A 20,736-nucleotide genomic window follows, 5' to 3' on the forward strand; every position below is an offset into this window, starting at 1 on the left:
AAATCCCATCTTCTGTATATACCTGAAACTGTTGCATCGTTTCTCTGCTTATCTACTATTGACTCCCTTTAAAATCTCCTGCATTATTTAGGTCCCTCTCACCACAGAATACACAAAGACTTGCATACAATACAGCAAACAATGACAATGAAGAATAGTTGGGAAGGAACAAGTGGCATGTGATTTGTTTTGTGGTGTCTGAATCATTCATTTGCACTTTGTTTCAGGAGCTGCCAGGGGAAACATTAAGACCATAGTGTTAATGCAAACAATTCTAGAAAGGTCAAGTTTGCCAAAACTTTGTGAAAATTCAGTGGCAAAACATAGCCAAATACATAATGTGAGAGAGGTGACGGAGATTGACAGAAAACTGCTCCAAAAGGTTCCCTGTACTATGTCATCTGAAGGTGGCACATTGGTGTATCAAAGAAAACTGAATGGTAGTTATCAATGAACACATCAGAAGTTTCACTGAAGCTGTAATTAACTATAAAACGGCTTGAACAGAACACAGACACAAGTGCCAAGTCTGACCTAAACACCTCTTGTTGCTTGTGCTTTCCAGAGGTCTTCAGAAGTACGAGGTGGTTTAATACAATCCATCATGAGCATCAAGACTCATCGTAATGTGTCTGTGCTGGTAAAAGACTTGCATAGAACCTGGTATTTGCTGCACTTTCTCACTTCAAATTTATATACTCAGTAGGCGTACAAAAAAAAAAAAATCTCCTTTTATCCAAGGACCTCAAAGCGTTTTAGTGGAAAACAATATTTCTCATTTATAAAGGAGCAGAACGAGACACAGAAAACTGAGTAATTTGCCTGTCATTACACAGTGAGTCAGTGGCAGCAGCCCACACTGGTCATACATCTCTTGCTGTTCTTATCAGGTATTGGCATTAGAATAAGGTCTTTTATAATAGTTACATGCCATATGTATTAACTTCATGATCCTCACAATTTCAAATTTATGCTTGTTCTTTCTTTTGCTATGAAAATGAACACTAAAGCTTATACAATGCACTCTATTTAAAAGCTAACACCCTAGTGGCTTCCTTTTTCAGTCCAGTAGTTCATTGCCTGAAAGACAGTAGAAATGCTTTTTGGGTGTACATGAACATTTAAGAATAGTTACATCTTCTACAGAACAAAAGTTATAGCCATCAGTACCTACATGTTAAAACCAAACAAAACCAGGAAACTGATTTATATCATAAATATATTTATATATGTATGTGGCTACACCAAGGAAGGCTCACTGTACACAGGACCTGTGCCTTATACTTCTCCATGTTATTCATCGCTGTCAGGATTACTGAGTTGTGGTTCTGGATCTTTAATCTGATCAAACACAGCACTTGGGTTCTTATCTGCAGCACGTGCTCGCATGCTATGCTATTCCTTTTGATGCAGATTGTTTCTCCCCATGGTACGAAAAGTGACTAGTGCAAGGGGTGGGGGGGGTGGTGTGGAGAATGATGATGACAGTACAAACGAACAAGGAACAGTAATACATAAACAAAAGATAAATTGTTAGAAGAAAGGTTAATTTATGCAACTCAAAGAAAAAATTTCCTCTCATTAACAAGCAATCCTTAAATCCCACAGAACTTGGCATAAAGTCTATGATCCCTGTAGCACATCATCTTTGGCACACAATCACACAAAGCAGCTCAGGAAAGACTGGATTTTAACTTCATCAATGACTTTGCCAGACCTTTCCAGAAAGACAGACTTTCCTGTTGTAATTGGTGCTGATACACTTTTCTACAATTAGTCTCTCCAGTAGAAACTTTCACTTAAGTTTCTTACTTTGTCTGCAGTTTTACTATTCACCAGAATATTGCTGGAGTCTAGACTTCTAATTCACAATCATTTTTACTTATACTGCTGATGTCCAAGTCCAAACAGATAAAACACATATTGAAAATAATCATTGCCACTTTTGCCAATAAAAGACAAAGCATAATATTCTGATGTATGAAAATACAAGAGAGTTTAAAGATGTTGTGCTATGAAGAGCTTCATGCCAGTGCATCTAATATAATTGCTATAAAACTTTCAGCTCAGGCAGTAGGGGTGGGGTAGGCACAGCCAAGTTGATTATGTAGCTGCTTGTTGATACATCATCTCCTACCTGAAAATACCATGTAGCTATACACGGATGGACTCTGAAGACCTGTACCGATGCCTAGCTGTGGGTAAGGCATAGAAGAAGAAACAGCAGAAAGAAGACATAATGCAGGATCTGCTCTTTTCCTTCCAAACTTCTGTCATTATCAGCTATTTCTAACAGTTATTTGAATGCAGCATCCTAGATCTTGATGTCTCCATGCAATCACTTCTGCTGCGCCATGCTAGTGAAAAACCTATGACCCCACATCAGCAATGACCACTCACCTCTATCGCACCCTGGCTACAGCAGGAGATCACAAGTAGTACTGAGATGGTGGCATTGGAATTAGATGGGCAAAGGCAATTAAAATGGATGAAACAATCTGCCTCTAGGAACTGCTGCAGGCTCCCTACAGGTTTGCGGAGCTGCATCACCTATACGCATGCTCTTACGTTTCTCAACAGTAAGGGACAAAACCTTTGTACATGAAAGATTTAACATTAATATTACTGTATGAACACAACACTTAAGATGTGAGTGTATACATTTCTCTGAAAAGGTGAAGTGTTAATAATACTTAGAATAATTCCATCAAAAAAACGCTTAGGAATCTGCATAGCCATAGAGCACCTTGCTTCAGAGGGTTTACGGTGCTCAAGAGATGTATCACTGCTATACTCAAACGAAAAGAGTTGAGGGGACATAGGCTTAACTACTTGTGGCTGAGTTAACTTCTTCTGGAAAATGATTACCCCAGGCATCGGTGTAGGTCTTGGAACAGTAATTGCTACAGCAGAAAAATATTTATACACAGTAGCCAATGGTTAACTGTACATAGGGAAAGGAGAAGCATTAAGATCACAGAATCACAGAATAGTAGGGGTTGGAAGGGACCTCTGTGGGTCATCTAGTCCAACCGCCCTGCCGAAGCAGGGATCCCTATATACATTCAGCTGCACCTACCTACTAGACAGCTTTAGGCTGCAAGTTGTAAAGTGCCTTTCAGATGGTAAATGAACTCTTTCAAACCACTTAACTGATTTAGAAACCTAAGTTTTCTTTCTAAAACAAAAGCAGAGATTGACATTGAAATAGTACTTTAAATTTACTTTTCAGAACTGCTGTAATTGCTTAGGAGCCCAAGTCATGTATTTTTTTTAACTATCATATGAAATACATTCACTTCGTACCTGTTCTAATTTTATGTTCTATACATATTGGTGTTTTGTGCCTCCATGTATTGTGATAGTTAAGACATTTAAGATGCGTAAAAGACTCCACAAAACCTTTTTCCTCATGAAATGAGAAATAAAGGATGCTTCCCCGAAAAGCTCAAGACAAATCACTTCAGATGTTCAGGTTTTGACCTAGTTTACTAAAAATCTAACACATCTTTTTCTTTCTCTCCCTTTTCTTCTTTACTTCTCCAATATAATCCAAAACAACATCCATTTATTCAACAGTAAGGCTGCCTTTATTTCGGTCTAGAAGAGAATTCAACCAAAAGTCAATCAGACACTCAATACAGAATAAGAATGTTGACAAGAACATGTTTGAAATTATGTTTTGCTTATTAGCAGAATTTTATTTTACAAGAAATTCCTATGTAGACAACTGCTCTGCATTTTTTTGTCTTCTAATAGATTTGATCCAAGTAAGCTCAGATGAGACCAAACACAAGCAAGAACAGAAATCCTGTAGGAAAGGCAATTCAGCATTTAACTAGAATGCACAACATTTTATGAGAAATCCTTTTGGTATACACAACCTATATAGACATACAAACCATAAAATGCATTCCAAACATCCTTAAGGTTTAAAACACATATGATCAGCTCACCCTGGCACACTGTCAGCACTGAAAAACGTATTTAATATAGCCACACCAGTCCATAGAGTAGATGTATTAAAGCCTTTAAGGGACATTAGCTACTCCTCACAATTATTAAAATTACATCAATTGCTCAGAAACAAATAAAATTTTTTTCTCTTCCTTTTTTTTTTCCAAATAAAAAACTGCATAACAGAGTGATAATCCTATTACAAGTGCTGTAAATCTGAACTAGGACACAAATGTTAAGAGCGAGCTGCCATTAGTTATATTGCCACACTAGGCCATTTGACAGACGGATCCAGATGTTCCTGTTGATCAGCCTTTTGTCTGTCCTAATAGGGCACTGAGTAGCAGCATTCTTTTTCAGAGAAATGGGGACAGAACTAGAATATGTCTTACGACCTCAGCTGGTTTCAGCACATATCTCCAGAAGAGGCCATTATTTCAATTTGTTGCCATAAGCCCAGTAAATTAGGATCTGTACCTATAATATAGATTACTGTTAAAACTAAGTTTCTAATATTTCTGTTAGAATTCTAAATATGTCCTATGAATTGGAATCCTTTTAAAAACTAAGACATTTCAAAATTCAAAGAATGCTATTTGTTTCCAGGTGTATTCTCATACAAAAAGTAAAGAAAGTCTGGAAAACAACTGCACAATAGAAACTGCCTAAACTTCTAAAAGAAGGCTGATAAATTTCTTAGAAAACAACTTTCTAAATACGTTTTAAAAAACACACTCTGCAATCTACAGACAGCAATGAATTCAACCATACATTACCTTGACAAGTTTACAGAAAAACACATAAAAATTCAGCATTGAAACTTCTTCTCCAGCATATTCACGGTCGGTGCTGCGGGTGAAACTTCAGACATGCTATCCCCAATTCTCTTGTTATCCACACCAGTAATAAACATCATTAGCCAACGCAGACCAGGTGCAGGAACTAGTAGGTACATTCTGCTCTGACGGTAAACCACTGATAACTATTCAGTGGATTAGCCTTGCTCATGCATCATACTGGGAGCTGTTACTTACATTACTAGCAGCATTCTCAAATTCCTCTCCTACTTACCAATTAAAACCAAAGAAACGTTTTTATGCCTTAAATATTTGATTTTGCGTTATTAAATTGTTTTGATTCTTTTAGTACTCAAAATCTTTGAGTTCATCTTATTTTCCTTACAGGGCAATCCAGTCCTCTGAAATACTAAAAATCTTCTGAACTCTGTGTTATCTACAGCTTTTAATAAGAAGAGACATAATTCTTGCACCAAGGTTATTAATGAATGTAATGAGACAGGATTAATTTCAAGACTAATTTTTGACAAGCATGACTAACAATCTCTCTCCATCCTGTTTGTTATACCTCTTACTGTATAGCAGTTCGCAGTCTTCTCTTCGGTCAGCTCCTGATCCAGTTTACGCTTTCTCTACTAACCCCAGTAGTTTTCATAGCCCCTCAGGGACACTGTAGCCAGTCATTTACTGAAATTTAGATAAGATCTACTTCATTCCAAGTAACACAAGTGTAAATTTAAGGAAAAAAACCCCATTCTTACAGTGTCATTAGTGTCGTCAGAACATAAGGACTTTTATTCTTAAAAATTTAGTTAGAAAACTGTTTTTGTAAAAACATACATTTCTTATATAAGTTTGGACAATTCCTATACTCGATCAAGCAGGCATAATCCACTGCAAAAATACAGAAATTGTATAGAAAGTGGTAACACACCAACTCTGTAGAAGAGGATCTTAGAAGGTAAGTGGGAAGCAAAGAGATTATTTTTAGTAGGTCATAAGATACAACCATAAACTAACTATGTGATGCTGTTGTAGAGAAGGAACTCCTCATATGAGGATGCTTAGTCAGGCACACAGCCCACGTGATAGGTGAAGGTCCTCTCATGCTGCTCAGGATTGCAAAAGCTCAACCTGGATTCATTTAAGCTTCCAAACAAAGATGTAGATCAATTAAGAATAGTCAAGAAACTGCTCCAGTACCAAGCAGTACCAAAATGAAATACCTGAAAAAGCACAATAATGATAAACCTGAAAGAATTCAGATTGCTTCACTGGAGACTGCCAAAATTTTATGAATTATAATTTTCAAGCACTTTCAAATATAATTTTTTCTCCATCTATAGTTGATGGAATGTTTATTAAGCAGCTTAGAATGTAACACCAATTAGATTTTTTTTTTTTTTTTAATCATATGGAGGAGAGCAACACCCTCACAAACATACTGCCCAAGCAGAAGAAGAAAGTACTTCTGGAAAAGGAATGATGAGCACAAAATACAGTAAATAAAGCGGTTAGGGAAGAATTTTGTCCAAATTTAGGACTACATTTTTGTTTGAGAAATTTCTAACCACCTATTCTACAAACAGAATATAAGGAACCTCCACGTTCAAAACAATAAAAAGTGATTACATATAGGGTGGAGCTATGAAACACACTGTGCACTATCAAGCATTAAAGTCTTTGTTGCTCCATAGCAATAATATATTTTAATATTTCCAGGCTTCAGGTTTTCTGGCAACTACTTGCAAGAGCTGGACGACTGTTTCTTTCCCAGTCTTCCACATCTCTCTTACCTGCTTCTTTTCTCTTGTTTCTCCGTCTTGCATTCAAAAAAATTACAAATGTTTTTCACCTTTCCACTGACAAATTTGGGACCGGCTACACAAGAGCAGCAGTGCAAAAGGGGGATGAATAATACCCACAACAGTTTCAAGAAAAACATGAGGTGTGTGGTTCATCTTTCTTACTGTCAAAAACTGGGTTTTACAAAGAAGCAGAAGACTCACAAACCTAAAAATACATAGGAATGCTTGCTTTCTGACAAATCTCAAAAGCCTTTTTTGCCCCTTTACAGAACCAAGTTTCTCTTACAAAACCATAGTTTTTTAGATGCCAATTATTATTTCTCTCACTCTAGCTTATATACCAGTTAAATACCAAGCGTCTACGAGAACACAGGAAGGGCCAGAGTGTGCTTCAGGAAGAAAACCATATTTCATAAACTTCAGACATTATGCTTACAAATTATGCCAGCAATGTTCTATTATCTTGTTTCTGTAAATGGTGAACAGGCAGGGAAATTAAAAGAAGCTTCATGTTGCAGTGACAAAAGTAAGATAGGTTTTGGTGTACCTATCAGTCAGTTGAAATGCAGACATTAGCACACTAACTTTGTGGATGTTTGAATGATATAAGTGTCAAGATGAAAGCAACTGACTCAAATGCAACTTGAATTAGACAGAAGTGGTAAAAGGAAATGGGGAAGAATTTTGAGGAACCAACAGAGGGTCTGACCTCACTTCCTTTATCACTTATTTTTTAAGATAATACCATGACAGCACTCAAATCCTAAATGCATATAATTCCAAGTGACAACATCAAACACTAATGCAACTGCAGTTACATCTTCTGTGTTACTAGTCTTGCTCCTCACCATGCTCTACCATGCCTCTCTTCCCCCTCATCAGCATTAGAATCTTTCTCAAGGTGCAGTGTTTCATCTGCACAGTCTTTCCGCTCCAAATGTTACTAGAGGGAAGGTCTAGAGACAGGCCATGCTTTCCCACCTCTCCACTGAGTTGAAATGTTTCTCATGGGCCAAAACACGCACACACCACCAGCACCTACTCACACAACAAGGCAGATGAACACGGGACTGCTGGTCTGTATCTCAAGGTAATTGGAGAGGTGGGTGGCAAGCCTCAGCACCAGCTGGTCCACAAGATGAAATTCCACAAAGCAGTTTCTAACACCACCTCATCCTCCTCACGCAGAGCCAGACTGGAATTAGGAGACTGGAAGGGTAGTGGAAGGCTACTGCCACCTAAAAGCCCCTGCTGGTAACTCGACTTTGTTTTTCAAACTATCAGCAACAGTGAAAAACAAAACATTCATGCACAAAAATCCATTAATCTATGAACATACTTTTGACAATCAAAACAAAACTCTGTTTCCTCCCAGATATGCTTTCCACCCAAGGTGATGACACTGTACTATTACCTGATGGAAACTGCGTGCAAGAGCTGCCCAAAAGCCACAGCACTCAAAAGGTCCATTTACAAGGTAGTAAGCACTACTGAACACAGAGTGCTGTAATTCATTTCACATCACCTTGTTATCAATTTCAGGCTGTTTCAAAAGAAAAGCAGCATCAGTTTTCTAAAGCTCCTAGTGTGCTGAAACAACTTCATTCAAGACCATCTCGCTTTCTATTACACACCTGAAAACTTCAGGATCAAAAGGACTGTTACAGCTGACAGCCTGAGGTGTAACGCGAATACTAAAGGATGGAAGTACTTCCGAGACAACCCTGTGCTATCGCAGGTTGGTTGCTTCTGTGGTCCTTATACTCAGGAAATCGAGCATTTCAGAGGAGAGGATGAGCTTTACAGTGTAATTGTATTTACAATTAGACAAAAATTAATCAAACAACTCCATTCTTTCAAGACTTCTTTTATATTTTCATATAATACAGGAGTAGGAGACCATGCTTAACATTTGGTTGACCTTTGAGGAGAAATCCACCAGTGAATATTTCACTGACAATCTTTGCACAGAGCTGAACATGCAAATTAACATGAATAGAGCTTCACAAAAGAGATAAAAATTACACTGTTTTGGAATGCCGAATGTAAATACATAATTTTCAAATGAAACTGTCAAACATCTTGTTGTGGTGGTAAAACCCAAATCACTATGCAAAATGGTAATACAAGAAAAGTCAATTGTATGTTTCTAATAATAAATGCTCTTGTGGCTTTTGAAGTCACAAAAAACTCTTGGCTGAATTGAAGCATTGATTTCTGTAGTTATTTATGTGCAGTTCTTATTGGAATTCTATTGAATTCCTTGAATGGTGAATGGAAGTGCTTTTGAAAACACACACAAAAACTCTTAAACAAGGGACAAAATAAATGGAAAGCCTAGCAATGCCAAAAAAAGTTTAAAAAGTCAACAGAACATTTCAACATTTTTTTGAAGTGCAAGCATGTACAATGCCATTCGGCAGAAATCATTAAGTCTAATACAAAAACAATATATATTTCCCTATCACTCCTGAAGACGAAGCATGAACATTGGTATTTGCTTCTCAAGTATTACTTTCAAAAAAATCTTGGGACAGTTTTCAAATATGTTCTATTGTAAAACATGGATTTACTGTTACAGAATTTTAAAATGTTATCACTCCACCCTTTTGTCCACTCCACACCAATATAAAGGTATTTTATTTAGCATGTGTACAGATATATCTTAAGTGTACAATATACATTGATTACATTATGGACACTAAATAGATACATTTATGAAAAGGTAATTCCCTACTGATTTTAGGCCACACTAGTTAATACAGAACACATATATTACAAAACTTTCTCCACAAGTGCTGGAAGTGCACTGAAGGCTTGAAATTGGGTCCCTTTTGTCCATAAGCATTCATTATTTTTGTGCCACTTAATACACTTTGAAACATTTGCAGGGCAGCTGGATATCCCACCAACACTGGAAGGAGATGAGTCTGTTATCTGACAAGGAACCCTATCTCATCTTCAGAAATGTTAGGCCTTCAAAGTACCGTTTGTTTTCTGTTACTTGTACAGGCTTCAAGCCCACTTCCATCCTTTGGAAGCTACAACAAAAATAATGCTAATACGTTTTAACAATAATCAAATCAACTTTGTTTTTATTATTTTAACTTGGACACAAATTATTATAAATACAGTAAACAGCCATTAGGAAAGGCATATTTTCCTTTTTAGAGTTTTGCTTTAAAATACGACAATGGATTATGCTAAATGTTATGAAAATGAGGATATTTGTACATTGTCAAAACGGGTTTCACTGGCTTTTTCTGAGTACTAATTCTAGTCATTTAAGTCTGGAAAGCAGATTTTGAGCATGTGGCTTTCTGTTTACAGCAGAAAAATAATAGCATTAAGAAGTTTACCTCCAGAACTTCGGTATCAGACTATCTTTATTTTCACTGAAGACCATGTGTGTTTTCTCATAAACTTAGAGTGGAAAGTAATGAACACTTCTGAAAAAATCTCATCACAGAGTACTCTTTAATGACTGAAGTAGTCTGTAACTTATTTCAAAGCAACTTAAAATTATTATAATAGCACTACTTCTTACACATACGGATTCATTTTTTCTATTTTTCCCATTTACTCGTAGTACAGTAGTTCTGCTGAACTATGGCGACTACTTCAATTTTGGGAAATCCAGTGCCAATTTGCAGTTATACATTTTTCTCCCTAAGGTGATGACATGATTTGCTATCACACACTGCAAAGGGTGGTGAGGGGACTGGAACATCTCTCCTGTGAGGAGGGGCTGAGGGAGCTGGGCTTGTTCAGCCTGAAGAAGAGAAGCCTGCGAGGGGACCTTATAAATGCTTACAAATATCTGCAGGGTGGGTGTCAGGAGGATGGGGCCAAACTCTTTTCAGTGGTGCCCAGCGACAGGAGAAGGGGCAATGGGCACAAACTGAAGCACAGGAAGTTCCATCTGAACATGAGGAAGAACTTCTTCCCTCTGAGGGTGACGGAGCCCTGGAACAGGCTGCCCAGGGAGGTTGTGGATTCTCCTTCTCTGGAGATATTCAAGACCCGCCTGGACGCCGTCCTGTGCAGCCTGCTGTAGGTGACCCTGCTTCGGTGGGAGGGTTGGACTAAATGACCCACAGAGGTCCCTTCCAACCCCTAACATTCTGTGATTCTGTGCTGCCCTCAGACAAGGGATGGATCTCTGGTGATACAACACACCCCAGATCTACAGTTTATTGTATATAACTGCTACAGCGCACACAACTGTCACGGCACACCAGGTACAGCAGAATGCAAAATATATTCAGAATTAATACGAAAGACTAAAGTGGAAAATGCTTTTGCAGATACCAGAGTAACTACAAGAATTTCCCAGAACAGTTAGCATTAATCTGTTTGTCTGGAAGATACAGAAAAAAAAATACTGTGTAGAGGTGGACTGAAAAATGCTTACATCAATGTAACTTAGAGAAACAAGAGATTTGACAAAGTAGCTTTACTGGCAACTTCAGTGTTATTCAAAGGTGGCTAAATGTTAGCTGAAGTTTCAGATGTTAATCGGGTTTCTCTTTCAAGCTACTCACACACATTTCATTAGTATAATTCCTACAAAGCACTTTTATTTCTGTTTTCTCAGGACTGTGTATGCATTTTCAGTGCCAAAGAAGTTATTATCTACATTACCCTTCTTCAGAGAGGGATGCTTTTTATGAAAATCCTTCTGCAGAAAACATCTAGAACGAGCTGCACATATAACTTTCCTGTAAAAGGAGGAAGAACGTATGTAATGGGAAGGGGGTCAGCACTAGGATCATAAAAAGGAGGCAATGCCTCTGCTGGTAACTCCAACTGAGTCTTAATTGCTTACTTCAGTTTCATTAAATAGCTTACAGCTATCTAGAGAATTTCTAATCTTTCATTTAATTAATCTCAAGAATGAAGATCTCCTGCAGGAATTTCCTCTTAGAGGACTCTGTCAGATGTTAATTTTCAGTCTATTTTCTAGTCTTCTACAGAGAAACTCTGTTCTAATCGTAACTGTGTATATCCTTAGTGGTTACCCGAGCCTCATTTTCTTATTGTATCTCTTTAAGTGGTATGTTTTTGCAAGCAGAGATACTTTAATTAATATATTTATTATGTCTATTATTCAATTCAGTAGAATTTACTTACTATTGCAAAATTTGAAAATAATCCAGTTTCTGCAAGCGCAAGGACTGTGAAAAGTTAAAAAAGGCTTTACAACAAGAACCCGGACAGCCTCCACCGCATTCTGCCCCTCCCCAGTCACACACTCACTCCAAGTCACTCCCCCCAGCAGATCTAAGAGCTGTAGAACAAAGGACTCAAATCGGTACTGGGAGCTAAGTGAAAAGACAGTATCACCAATGCCTTAAGTCTCTAGAAGAACAACAACAAATCTGCTAAGTGAAGATGCCCCCAAAATTGTCAGCAGATTACACCACACAGGAAAGCAAAGCAAAAAATAGCAAGTTATCCAACAAAGATCTCCAAAATGAAATTATTTCCTTAGTCCCATATATGAAGATCTGAAGGTTCAAAAAGTTAAAAAGCCACTTCCAAATCGAGTGGTTTATGAATTTGATTTATACAGTATATTTGAAATGAAAATAGAAGCAAAATATTAATTAGTGAAGGGTCAAAGAAGTAAATAAACAAAGTAAAAAACTCTTACCACTACTAATGTTCTGTCCCTCCTTATCTAGTTGCACATATAGTGAACTTGAGAGGAGATGCTAGTAGCACAACTAGAAGCAACTTTATTAGCCCTGTACTGAAACATCTAAACCAGTAGTCTAATTCAAGATCACAGAAAACAAGTGAGTCAAAAAATATTCAAATAATTTGGGTCTGACCCCATAATACAGCCAACTGATCTATTTGTTCCATTGTAATGTCACTTCTGCATTTCAGTTTCCCCCTTCTGTTGTTGTGTGCATCACTTCTTTCAGCAGAAGCTTCTCATGAGGTCATGAGATTCGCTGATATTAAACAAACAAACAAAACCCCATTCACCTTTCCTTTTTAATTATGTTTTCCAAAACCTTGTACGTTTTACAATCACTGCAGGGCAGCTGTCCTTTTCCTTTCCTCTCTTCTCCATCCAGGCTCAGACAAAGGTGATACATCCCTTTGGTTTTAAAGAGGCAGCCACATTTTAAGTCTTTCAAACAACACCTTTTTCATAGACATTACATCTGGAAACGTCCTTCCGAACATGAGATTTAAAGAGATCAGCTCCACAGAAAGCAGGTGCATTCAGATGAGCTAACAGGATGCAGTATCTTCTTACAGAGTCAACACACAAACCTAAACCACAGTAAATGGGGAATTACTTGCAGATTAGGATTCCCAAGACTCACCCATAGCCTCATTTGCACTCAAGTACTAAAAACAGACTGTGGCATCAATTGTAACATCAGCCTGTCTCCCAGAAAAACCAAGAACCTCTTCCAAGGAAAGCCTTAATAGCCATTCACTTTCTGGAGGTTACAGGCCACAGTGATTTAAAACTCAAATGCCAAGTTCTATAAAATTTTATTTGTAAGAAGCCAAGCTAATTGATACATGTCCCTTCTCCTGAAGTATTTATTTTCTAAACAGGGGGACTATATAAAATCAGTAAAACATTTTAGGAACAGTACTGAGGCTATATGCAGTTTAGAGACACAATACAAAGCCGGCATATGCAGTGCACATACAAAATCCATATGGGGAAAAAACAACCTACAATGCAACACATCGCTGGTCATCAGCACTGGTCATCTTTAACCCCATTCACACAACAGAAGACAAAAATATGTCTCACTGCTTGCTCAGACGACACTAAAATCCTGTTGCAAGTATGAAGACAGACAAATGCAAAGTGACATATGTTAATTTAAACTCTCTCCAAAGTCAGTTTTTCATGGAAAGGCTGCAGATTTTCTCCCCAAGACATTTCTGAATTCACTGACAAGGCTAGTGGGGAAAAAAAAAAAAAAACAAACCAACCAAAAAACCAACAACCCACAACAACAACCAAACCCACAGTTCTACTATACGATTTTCCTCCTAAATTAGTCTGTCTTTTTTTTTTTTTTTTTTTTTTTTTTTAAGCCAAAGCATTGAATCACAGTTGTAAGATCTGGGAAGCATCTTTTTCTGTCCTGAAAGAAATACATCCCATTTTTTGATTTATTTTTTTTTCCAAATCAGTAGTGATAAGAGCTTTAAGCTACAATGAACATGTTTCTCAACTCAGAACTATTTGACATGGCTTAGGAAAATACAAGGCAAAGCATCGTCAAGAAATTATCTGTTTATCCAGGCAAAACTGCGCTAACCTGGGAATCCAGAGAGCATTATTAACAACAACTGCTCTTCCACTGACTGGTACATTTCTATGTGCTCTTATTGAAAAGGTGGTCATTTCCCTACCTATCAGAGGAGTTAACATTTCTATTTCTCTTCAAGGCTGAACTAACTATGAAGTTAGTTCAGCATTGTATCTCTACTGGCACAGACAAGAAGGAGCACAAGTTTCTGCTACGTCACACATGAATCTCTTCTTTAAATAACACAGCTTTTCACTGTATCAAATCCACTTGCTTGACTCTTTTGAGAATACCACCTTCCACTGCAAAAAGAAAATGCAGCAATCTTGCTTGTTAACCTTCTTCCAAGACAAAGTATGTTAGCACATCTCTCTGAGACAAAGGAGCCACAGCAGGCTCTTATCTTTCACCAGCTGCTGCTTTGGTTTACATGGAGACCTATCTGCTGCAGATACCATTTTAATTTCTGGTTTTAAACCTGACTAATGCCATTAAAAAAAAAAAACAAACTGAAAAAATATAAGACTTACCTAAGAATAATTTTCTCATCTCGGAACATTTTTATGTAATTTTCCTTGCACTCAGTAGACACTTAGTTTCAGTGCAGTACTGATATAATTTGTTTCTAATTTGTCTTCTGCAACAGACACAGAACATTGTTTGGGAGTTTGGTTGGCGGGTTTTCTTCCTAGGGCACAGAGATATTGCTACACAAATGCAACAAACTGGCCAAAGGTTTCAAGAGAAGCTACAGTACACTCAACTGTCTTAAAAGTTAGTATCTTTTTAGAGACAAAATAAGTGAGGATCATTTATTTAACCCAAACACAGCTAATGGGCATAAAACAAAATCAATTTATATTGTTACTCCTAACAAACACCCAAAAAGACCTTACATTTAAATTATTTTTTAAAATTAGTTTATGAAAACTATCAAATAAAATAGCAAATTTACAGGCAACTGAGGCCCCCAGACTGGAACATCAACCCCCCAAAAAGCACCAGTTAGAACAAGATTTTCAGCATTTAATATCAGATATTTAGTGGGTTTTAATTTAAAGCATAAAATCCCAGGTTGATAAGAGAACTGAAAACATCCTCCTCTAATCTAATCTAGAGTATTCTAATTGAAAACATCCAAGTATGAAAATGTTACTCTCCAGCAGCACTACACTTTATTTTCATTTGAAGATTTTGGCTTTTGGTCATGCAGAATAACTCAGTCATTATACTCTCAGGTATTTACCCTGCAGAAGATAAGGAACGGCCAGAAAGGCAATGTAGGAACACACATGCCATAGGAAGTAGAGTATCAGTTTGTTCCTGTTAAATCTTACAGATGGCCTGAAAACTCTTCAGTGGCAACGGCACTTCATTCTCCAATCAGTGAAAATATTTCCCAGAGCACTCTTCATTACAGATCATAAGTACTTATAACTAAAAATTGTTTATTTTTAAATAGATATTAGCCATTTCCCCCTTCCTCATTTAACTGTAGAGATGGCAGCATCTCATAAACCATGTAAATGGAATTGCATTTATCATACAACAGTTGCCTTATAACCTGTCCAAGAAGTAATTGCAGCGTGAGACAAAGAAATGTGCCAAGAGAGGTCTAATTGCATCACCCTACTAAGTCTTTTTTGAAGGTGCATAAGCTGACAAAGGAAAAGCTCGTTCAGTTCTCACATTTCAAACAAGAATTCATCTAGTTATGCTCGTCAGATCTACCTGAGTAACTATGTGACTATCAGATGTCATATTCTGTAGCATGTACTGGGACACCACGCATACAATCAGCACAGACTTTAGTATGCTGTAACACAGCTCACCATAAAAAGACCATATTCTTGTAACCTACATCTGGACATCTAATTCTGGTACGTTCACACTTCAGTGAAACTTCTGTGAACACATTAACTACTGTAAACTTGAAGTAATTTGTTTTGCAAGTGATGAATAGCAATAGTTTTCCAATCATTCTGAAATTCTCCAAAATAAGAAAGGAGATTTTGAATATGTACCTGCAGATATGTAATTTAGGATATATCAGAGAAAGTGCCCAGAAAATTGCAAACTTTTAGAAATTAAAGGCTTTCAAAAGCCCATATAGAACTATTTTTGTGCTAATTCAATGGATTACAAGTCCTCAAGGGAAAACAGCTTCTGTTCCCAAACAAGCATATATGAACAGCTGGCCCTGATGGCAAAGACCTGCTGTTGTATTACTAGGCCACTGTTCAGCTCTGTTGGTTTTGTCTCCTGCTCAGGCCATCCTCCCCTCCCCTTTTTTGTTCCATCTTTGCAGTTCCTTCTTTCCACTACAAACAATCCCATATTATATGCACATACAAACCATTTTTACAGTTGTTTAGGCTGGTGCACAATAAAGCCCATGAGAATTTTGTCTGGCCATTTTATGAAAAGTGACAGCACCAAAGTGAAAGTGTGGTATTTAGAAAAAAAAAAAAAAAAAACAAACAAAAAAGCACAGTCAACCATCTGCTGAAAGATTCTCTTGTTTGACCATTTTTGTAATTGGTGAGAATGGAAAAGAGGTGACAAAAAAACACAATATGCAATGGAATTCATGTGATCTTGTACCAACTCTAAACCCAAAGGGGGGGGGGGGGGGAGAAGGAAGGACAAGACAGAATGATGATACATCAGAGGATATAACTAATGGTAGTATAAAGATTAAGCAGACAGCCCACAGAAACGTGCTATATATCAATTTAAGAAAAATAATGTAATGTTGACTTCAACAACAAAAAGCATGCACATGCCCACTATTTGTTGTAATTAAGTTTTGATCAGCTGAAAAGTTAAAATAGAATTTTTAATCCGCCATAATTTTCAGAAGACACTTAACCCAACCCATTTACCTCATCCAAAGGTCTGAACTGCCACAAGCAAGCCACGCTGTCTTTGTTTCCCACATACAGGTTAGCTTACGTGACTAAGCAAACCATCCTCAACACCTTCCCCTCCAGTATATTCAAACTTGTAACTTCCACTCAGTTCTCCAGAACATGCTTGTAGAGTACACATTCCACTTTTCTCACAAAAATTCCATGTACATTCCACAAAACATTTATAAAATAACCCACCAAGGATAACAAGACCCTAGTATGATGGAAACTCCCAAATGCTGATCAAGACCTTTCAGCAGTACTAAATTACAACATGAAAGCAATTTAAAAAACCAAAAACCCAAACTCATCTTCACAAAATAATCATGTCACACACTACTGTATTAGGCTGTTACCCTGGGCACCAATCCCACAGCTCTTTGCATACACAGAAGCCTATATGACATGCCACACAGCTGCAAAGGTTAACAACAAAACAGAGAAAACATTCACGCACAGCAAATGCTCGTGATAAACACCAGCCTAGTGCCCACAGAATGAGTCTGTGAGCTCCAGTTTCTGCAGCGAGTTTTGTGTAGGTGGATCCCTCTGCCCAAACAGGGGTCACTGCAGGAGCAGAGCCAAAATGATGTACCCTAGGTACTAACTTACCATATATTCCAAATATGCTAATGGCAATGACATGTAAATAGTACTACATGAACTCTGTTCATTAATAGAGATCTCATCCACTCCACTGAGCCAATTAGCATTACTTCTCCAATTACAAGATTTTTCTTTTATCCACATTTTATAAATGTAGCTGCTAATAATAAATTGATTCTAGTCACAGAAGAACAGTATAGGCTTAACTTTCCTGCTGCTACAGTGCAAGTATACCCAACACTGAAAGTATTTTTAGCAAGAGTGTTCAATCAATACCGCTATGTACAACCTAAATTAGACAGGAGCCAGACAAGAGAATTGTAAAGCATGGTAACAAGCAATACATTTCATGGAAAATTTTACTGAACAAGAAATAAACATTGAACTAAACCCTAAGTAGGTGAACCTAATTCCAAACAAACTTAACTACAAATATAAGGAAAATGTACCGAAAGGTAATATATTAATAACTTCTGCTTCTGAGGAAAATGCATTTGTATTTCAATGTTTAATCTAACTATTAAACCTATGAATAAAAACCTGAACATAATCTAAAAATACACAGAAACTATAATGACAACAAAATTATCTCAAAAAAATCAGACCAACAGCTACACTTCTGAGTTTATAAAGCACAAATGTGCCTGGGAAACATATAGACACAGATGTATGTATTTGTAAGCTTATCACCAAGAATCATATTTTATTAACATGGTGCAAGCCACAGTCATGCCAATACATAAAAACATCTTTTTAGGTCAGTGAAGCAAGAAATCCATTGTCAAGAAAATGGCATCCGTAACATTACAATACTGAATACTTTATGTTTAGGCAACGAACTGGAAAACTTTCCTACAATATACGTATCTAATAAGAAAATGGTTTTACCAATTCTAACCTAACCTATTCTTGTATTCCTGTAATGCACACCTACGATGAGATGAGCTCATAAATGTCTGCACGTGTGTGAACACACCAGTGGCTCCCAACACTACCGGGCAGTTGCTTGCCAATAACAAGCAGGCAAACGCGCACTCGCAAGACCCCCTTACCATTCCACACAGAGTTTAGCTCAGGGCAAGACAAATGCCCTGTGGGTGAGAAAAAGGTATATGCATGCAGCAGTCTAACAATTATTCTTCAGCTGAGATCCATGAGCACTTCTGTAATAGACAAATCACATAACTATTTTCTATCTCACAGTTAAAAGAATTGTAACAGCTTGGCCACATCGAAGTCCTGGCAGGGTGTAAGTAGCAGCACAAAGTTCATTCACGTATATTTTGCATCTGAATGACACACGTTCTCTGAACAGGCAAGTGAAGAGAACGTTTCACCTACACTGGCAGCTACCTAGTTTTAGCAACTGGCTCTCAGAGATTTTTGAAAGTAAAAAGAGGTTATTCCTCCTCCAGCTGGTGCTGCACCCGCACACGCGAGCTCACCCATCACCAGGTACACCCAAAGCCTCTGTCGCATATAGACACACGCGATTACACAAGCCTTCTGCTCGAGGGAGATACTAAAAATGTACCGGAGGAATGCAACGACAGCACTCGAACCCATTTTCCCTGCTCATAACCAGGGCAACGCGCACACGTGCCTGGAAAGGGCAGGAACGCAAACTTTCATGTTAAACATATTAAAAAAAAGAAAAAAAAAAAATCCATTTCGGGCGTTCAGCTGAGTTCACCGCGTTTCGGAGAGCTCAAACCGCCCCCGAGCTGCCCCCGCCGCCCGCTCCCCCGGGGCTGTTTACAAGCCCCCTCCGCGGGCCGGCGGCCGCCCTCACCCCCACCCCCCCCCGCCAGCCCCTTCGCCGGAGCGGGGAACAGAAGGGGCACCCACACGCACGCCCCCTCCTCCACCAAAAGGGCTCTCGGCAGAGCCGCTCACCGCCAGCGGGAACCCGGGCGCGAAGTTGCGGGGAGGGGGAGCGGGACTGAGGGGGGGAGCGGGGCTGGGGGGAGGGGGGGGGGGGCGCGACTGAGGCGCCTCGGCCCCCGCGGCCGGCGGGGCGGGTCACAGCCCCGGAGCGCGGCGCGCAGCCCCCGCCGCCCGTCTCGCCGTGGCGGGCAGACCCGAGAGCCCGGCGGCCACCTTACCTTCATATAACAGCCACGTCCTTCCCGGTGGAGCGGGGAGCGGCGGAGGGAAGAGGCGCGGGGGCTGCGTTCGCCGCTGCCACCCCGCGACCCCCCTCGCGCGCGCGCGCGGGCACGCGCCGCAGGCGCTCGGGCGCGCGCAGCAGCGGCAGCGCACCGCAGCGCGCGGCACCGCACCGCACCCCCGCGCGCGGGAGCGGGCGCGCCGCTCGCTGCCTTCAGTTCCCCCGCAGCGAACGCCCGAGCCGCAGCCTCGGGAGCAGCGACGGCAGCCACCCCGCGCCCAGCCGCCGCGGCGAGCACCACATCGTACTGCGGCGGCTGGGCCGAGGGACCGGGAGGGGGAGGAGGAAGCGACGGTGAAGCCCGGGAGGGGAGGGGGGGAAGGCGGCGGACGCCCCCCGGCCTCTCCTCGCCGCCACCGGTCGGAGGGGGCGGCGAGACGGGAGCCGGGGCGCAGGCGGGCAGGGCAGCGGCGGGCGGGGGCCGGGGCTCCCCCTCACGGGGCACGGCGCCGCCTCACGCACACCGGCGGTCGCCTCGCGTGGAGCCCCGGCCGGGAGGCGGAGGGGGCCGGGGAGGGGAGAGGCGGCGGAGCTCTGCAGAAGCGCCCTCCCCGCCGGTGAGCGAGCGAGTGAGCGAGCGCCTGTGGGGGAGAAGGGGGGAGGAAGGGCAGCCTCCTCCCCTCATCGCCGCCCTCCCGCCTCACGCGGGCAGCGCTGGCAGCATAGCAACCAACATGGCGTCTGCGCAGTCACCCAGCGGCGGGCAGAGGTGACGGGAGCCAGCCCAGGAAACCTCGCGAGAGTGGAAGGGGAAGGGGGCGGTGTTCTTTCCTTTCGATTGGCCCAACTGCTTGTCCGTAAAGGAGAGAAGGCAGGACTGAGAGTCTGTTCCCCAGCGTGATTGGGTAGATCCACTATCAACTAAGGAGGCGGCGCTCCACGGCCGCCCGTGAGCGTGGATTGGTGACCGGAGTTGTCAGTCACGGCCGCGCGCTGAGCTGCTCGGCCCTCGGGGCAGAGGTCGGTGATGAGGGGGAGCCGCGGGCTGGGCCCTTGGGCCCCGCTGCTGCCGCGGGACGTGACTCCGGAACATCGTCGGCAGCGCAGGCAGCTCCGCGGGCCTGGGCGGACAGCGACGCCCGGGGAGAGCGGGGACGCCCCCTCCTCAGAAGCGGGGCTGTGGAAAGGCCCCGCGCCCTCGGGTGCAGCGTGGGGACCCTGGCGGGGTCGGAGCCTTCCCTGAGGGCA

The 20,736-nt window shown here is 40.7% G+C and overlaps 1 protein-coding gene across 4 annotated transcripts in view; it reads right to left on the minus strand.

Moving 5' to 3' along the window:
- Window positions 1–19,571, minus strand: part of PTPN4 (protein tyrosine phosphatase non-receptor type 4) — a 116,540-nt gene extending 96,969 nt beyond the window's left edge. For 3 of the 4 annotated variants that reach the window (XM_075430584.1, XM_075430581.1, XM_075430585.1), the window contains exon 1: window positions 19,484–19,567. The gene's annotated coding sequence lies outside the window, so the exon portion shown is untranslated. Of the gene's footprint in view, window positions 1–19,483 lie in introns of all 4 variants that reach the window. The other variant, XM_075430582.1, reaches the window with a different exon arrangement.
- Between the last annotated feature and the right edge of the window lie 1,165 nt (window positions 19,572–20,736).

Source organism: Opisthocomus hoazin, chromosome 9, assembly GCF_030867145.1.
Source record: "Opisthocomus hoazin isolate bOpiHoa1 chromosome 9, bOpiHoa1.hap1, whole genome shotgun sequence".
In the NCBI taxonomy this organism is placed as follows: domain Eukaryota; kingdom Metazoa; phylum Chordata; class Aves; order Opisthocomiformes; family Opisthocomidae; genus Opisthocomus; species Opisthocomus hoazin.